The sequence below is a fragment of the Sus scrofa genome, chromosome 1 (assembly GCF_000003025.6).
Source record: "Sus scrofa isolate TJ Tabasco breed Duroc chromosome 1, Sscrofa11.1, whole genome shotgun sequence".
Classification (NCBI taxonomy): Eukaryota; Metazoa; Chordata; class Mammalia; order Artiodactyla; family Suidae; genus Sus; species Sus scrofa.
In genome coordinates, this window is record NC_010443.5 from 147,437,244 (window position 1) to 147,442,976 (window position 5,733).

Genomic DNA, 5,733 nt, shown 5'->3' on the forward strand with positions numbered 1-5,733 from the left:
TCCTGAGCCATGTCTTGGAGCCATTTAGCAGATACAGAAACCCCCAGCAGGTGGAAGAAGTTAACAGACCACCAGCAGACAGATCCCAGACTGGTTTGAAACAGAAGGTGGATGACTGAGATTCCAGAAGCAGCATCCAACCAACCAGAGAACTGTGCACCTGCCAATCGGACATCCTGCACCCACATCCCTCACTTTGCCTTTAAGGCCCATCGCTGAAAGCCTAGAGGTATTCAGGTCTTTTGAGCATGAGCTGCCTACTTTTCAGGCTGGGTGCCCTGCAATATATACCGTACTTTCCTTCATCACAACCCAGTGTCACTGGATTGGCTTTGCTGTGCATTGGGGGAGCCAAGTTTGATCAGTAACACACAGAACATCTTTTAGAAGGAGTGGTCAAAATTAGTGGCTTCACGTTGTCATTGTCTGTTCTTTCTCTGGAGCTGGATTTTTCACTCCCCACTGAAGCTATTCTGACGGACCCCACGGACATTGTCCTGCATGGAAAATGGAATGGGCACTTTGAAAACTGTTTTATAGAACTTTTTGACCACATGTAGGGTTTTACTATTCTATGTTTTAGAAAGTGCATTTTATCTGTAAAACCTTTGTCTTCTGATTATCTCATGGCTCTGGCCATTGCTTTACAAATGTCCCACAGGGCCACCTCCACCTCTACTCGCCCTGAGTGGGGTGGCCTCGCCGATATTTACCCTTGAGCCTCTGGGTCTCTCATCAACCTGCAAGATGATGACTCCTGAATCGGATCTTTAACCGTACTCTTCCTCCGGACTCTAGATCCATGGTTGTCAGAAGGCAAACTGCAGGGGTCAGGACTGCTTTCATCTTAATAGAAGATGGAATTTGCCTTTTGCAACATGTTCATGTTTGTGCTGATAGAGAACCAGCAATGGCAGGTGACACTGTGGGCACCCAGCACCAAGCAAGCCGGCAGCATCCAACTGCACTAGTGGTCCCCAGGGAAATGAAATGTGAAACAAGGCGACTCTCCTCATTACATGTGTGCACACATTTTCTTACAAACATGGTTATCTGCATTAAAATATACAATAGGCAAGTTAAGGTTATTTAAATAAACTAATACAGATATTTAAATTTTTCTGTTTTAAGTCCTAGCGTCATGACTATGCAAAAGGGAATCCACATAATCAAAAGCTCTTTGTGTCCTCACTTCTGCAGAGACCAGCTGGAGTGCCAATCTGCATGGTCCTGACATCTCTCAACCACACCTCACTCATCAGCTACAAAGCAAACTCTTGAACTTGACCTAAAGGGCTCAGTCCTGTGGTCCCACTACTTTCCATGCCCGTTTCTGTCCTCATCACATTCTAGACTGACCTCAAGAGCATCAAGTGCTTAATCACAACCCTGCTTTGGTCACTTGCTTGGTTTCTCCTTTCCCTGAAATACCCTCCCTCCCCTTTATCAGGGCGGAGGCCAGGAGGGCACACAGGTGTTACCAGTCACTCCCCATGCTTCCCCACACACGGTTCCCAAGGACTGAGATGGCAGGGATCTGGGCGCCCAGCAGGAGCACGTGCCCCTGGCAATGCTTGTTCTGTCTGAGGCCTTAGTGCTCTCATCCCCAGACTGAAAGGCAGGTGGATTTTCCTCATTTAGAGATCACGGGAATCTCACAGATCCCCAGCACACAGTAAACCCCCAAGAGTTGCTGGATGAAAAATGAACTATATCCTGGATCACTGTGTTTACAAACTGTACCCTGGATCACTGTATTTACAAGCTTTCCAAATGGAGTTGACACAAGTTTGAAAAACCATGTTCTTATCCAGTTCATTAATAGATCTTTGCTACATGTCTATGTGTCGAATAATTTAAGGAAACATAAAACAGACATGGTAACTGGAGGCTGGTACCCACTGAACTCACCCCCTTTCTCTGTGATTTTGCCAAAATTGGATAATTTTCTTTTTCTTTGAAATTGAAAGAAGATTCCCCCAACTTCTTTCTAAGAGCCAAATGCCACGATTTTTTTTTTTCTTTTTAGGACTGCACCCGTGGCATATGGAGGTTCCCAGGCTAGGGGTCTAATTGGAGCTACAGCTACCAGTCTACACCACAGCCACAACAACACCAGATCAGAGCCCCATCTGCAACCTACACCACAGCTCACGGCAATGCCAGATCTTTACCCCACTGAGCAAGGCCAGGGATTGAACCCACAACCTCATGGTTCCTAGTTGGATTTGTTTCTGCTGCACCACGACAGGAACTCCCAAATGCCATGATTGTGGCATCAGTTCCAGGCATCAGAGTCAGCAAAGGCCAGTGGGCTTCAAGGATTGAGGGCGTAAGGCAGACAAAAATTCTATGTCCTTCTAGGGCCAGAAACAAGAAGTGCCAAGCAAGGTCTTTCTGGCAACTCTGCAATTCTGTGGTTTTCCTCTCTTGATTCTTACATGACTTTTACTGAACACTCATTTGCCCCTTCATATCTCCATGAATTTGTTTTATAAACAATGTATCTTCTCCCTTAAAACCATGTGATTACCTTGCTCAGGGAAACAAAGATTATGTCTTATATTACATATTATAATATGTATCTTATATTATAAATATACATTATTATGTATTAAAGACAAATGCTATTCAAAAGAACACTTATGCATAAGCTAAATGATAAAGAATATTCAACATCTGTCTTTGGACCACAGATGTTGTTCATTAAGGTAATCTTCCTGAACTCGTATTAATGAAGTATTTTCTAGTAAAAGAGATAAACGAGAGTGCATTAGATATTTGGCATGAACCGCCATAGCATATTCTACTGTTCGGCAATTATTCGTCTATCTTAAGAATGATGGATGCCTACTCTGCCAATATTCTATTCCTAGAGTGTCCTCTCCCCCCAGAAACAAATTCCTAGGATTTTATTCATCCTCTCTCCACATCTCTGCATGATGAAATTTCTTGAGGGACACTCATCAAAAATCACGTCTGGATAAGAGACTGCAATACACATTCCATGATTAAATTAGATGTCATAGGTGGAGGGGCTCTTATTATGTATGAATATTTGATTTCAAGTGTGTACAAGCACCCTCTCTTCTCACAGTTAGCCCCAGAAAGTCAGATATGCTCCAATTGCATTTTACATAATAGCATCAAAGACAATGAGCAGCTTTAGATGCACCAATTTAAGTTTTTTAAATTAGAAATTTAACACGCAATGGTATACTCTTCAGGAGAGCTTTATGCCTGGAAGAAGGTAATCACCCTCACAAGGTTATCTTATGAATGAGCATCTCTAGCCTGGCCCTTGAAAAGGTAGAGGTGTGCATCTTCCAGTTGGAGGTTAATTTAGCAGACTTAATTCAGATCTCCATTGGGAAGAAAGGCACTTGGCTAAAGGGCTCACCAGCCTCGGACACAATCCATCCCCACTTCCTTGCCTCTGAATGCCCTATTGTCATAGTTACTAGTGGGTTGGGGAGACGAAAGGAACATAATCCCCCTGAATCCATCCCCAGCCATCCGAGGACATAAAAGGTTGCAGATGTCAAGGGTGAGCAGTACAGACAGACATTCCTTTCTATCTCCTCCCATCAACATATGATGAGTGACCTGGATGAGCAGAGAAGGTCCTGAATTCACTCAGGTGCCAAGCTGGACCTCAAGCCTGGGGACACAGGACAGATGAGCTGGCAACCTGCATCTGGGCAACAGCAAGGAGTGAGTATAAAACCAGGGCAGGAGAGACTCTGATTATCAAGTGGGTGCTATTCCCTCAAAGTTAATTTGTTGAAACCAAATCCCCAGTGTGATAGTGTTTGGAGGTGGGGTCTTTGGGAGGATTTAGGCTGTGAGGGCAGAGCTTTTATGAATGAGACTAGCATCCTTATAAAAGAAGTCCCAGAGAGCTCCCTCCCCTCTGCCATTGGGGTGGGGCGGGGAGGGGGGAGAGAAAAGACAGTCCCTTCCCAGACACCAAATCTGCTGGCCTCTTAATCTTGGACTTCCAGCTTCCAGAACCGTGAGGAACAAACTTTTGTTGTTTATAAGCTATTCAGCCTCTAAGACAGAGAATGACCAAAAAGAACCAGGTGCAGTCCTGTGAGACACAGATGATACAGCCGAGTGGGACAAAAGGGTGTGAGGTTAGAAAAACGGAACCAACTAAGAGATACACAAAGCAGCAATGTCATCGCATTGATGGATGCTCCCAAATATACTATTTTAATTCCTCATATCTGCATGTTTATGTATTTATGGGATGTCACTAGCACTGGAATTTTTTATATTTTTAAGTGATATTTTACCATATCATTAAGCAGTCCTACACCTGGGGAAAATTACATTATAATATATATTTTTAAATGGCATTTATCAAAGACATAATTTTCTCTTAACTAACCAGTCTATTAATTTTTAAAATATTTTTCACTTAAAGGAAGCGTAAGTGACCCACTACATCAAAATTACTGTAATTGTTGTCCTCATCTTAAAATCTTGGCAATGGATGACACCTCTATAGATCAATACCCTTTCTCTCACATGTATATAAAGAAAATCATACCAAATTTGCGTACATATGCCAAAGAAAAATAGGGAACTACCTTTTACTAATTTAAAGAATAAAGATGACAGGAAGTGGAAAGGAAAATTAAGGTACCATTCAACCCTAAGCTGCACCACAGACTGGACACAGGAATTTACTACAGAGCAGAAAAAAAGCTGGTTACCTAAAATGCAGAAAACCAGTTTACCTTCAGACTTCTTCCTAATAACATTCAAAATTCTGAGCAGAGTCTAGCATGCAATAAATAACTCCAGAATACAGTGAATTTGAGAACACTGAGGGAATAAAACATTACTTAGGGATCCAAATCCAAAGATAGAGCTCATAAAGGAGAGAATTTTTTTAATAAAAATTACTGGTAAGAAACGAAAAAATTTAAACATGCAATTGAGATTTTTGAACCATAATTTTCCGTTAGATGAAAATTAGATACTGTCTAAAGCTAAAGTGTGTTTTAGTTATAAATATAATGACTCCGAGTCCCTTCAACCTTTCATAATCATTGTTTTTAACTTATGGTAAATGACTAAAATTTAGCAATTCTTCCATTTCACTTCTTTTTTAGCTGATTAAATTCAAGTAAAATTAAGGTTAATAGTCTTATTATAAATAATATGCATCAGACGGTCCAATTTTCCTGAAATTCCATAATAAAATTTTGGATGAATGCTTACTTTCTTCTTTATAATTTCTTGTGGTAATTTTATGACATCTTTATAAAAGCAGCAGATATGTATTCTTTAGGAAAACAGAGAAACGAGGAGTTCCCATAGTGGCTCAGTGGTAACAAAGCCGACTAGTATCCATGAGGACTTGGGTTCAATCCCTGGCCTCACTCATTGGGTTAAGGATCCTGTGTTGCTCTGGCTGTGGTGTAGCTGCAGCTCCAATTTGACCCCTAGCCTGGGAACTTCCATATGCCCCACGTCTGGCCATAAAAAGACAAAAAAATAAAAATAAAAGAGAAAGGAGAAAGAGAAGGTGAAAGAGGAGGAGGGAAGAGCAGAATGGAAAACCTTTTCGAATATGTGTCAAATTTCCAGAAACATGATTGGCCCATTTTTCCCATGAGTAAAATGAACTTAACAAACCCGCTCTATGTTCCTATACTTAGGGAAATACCTTACAAGAGGGTGCAATTATGCTTTTTTTGAAAATAGCATACTCATAAA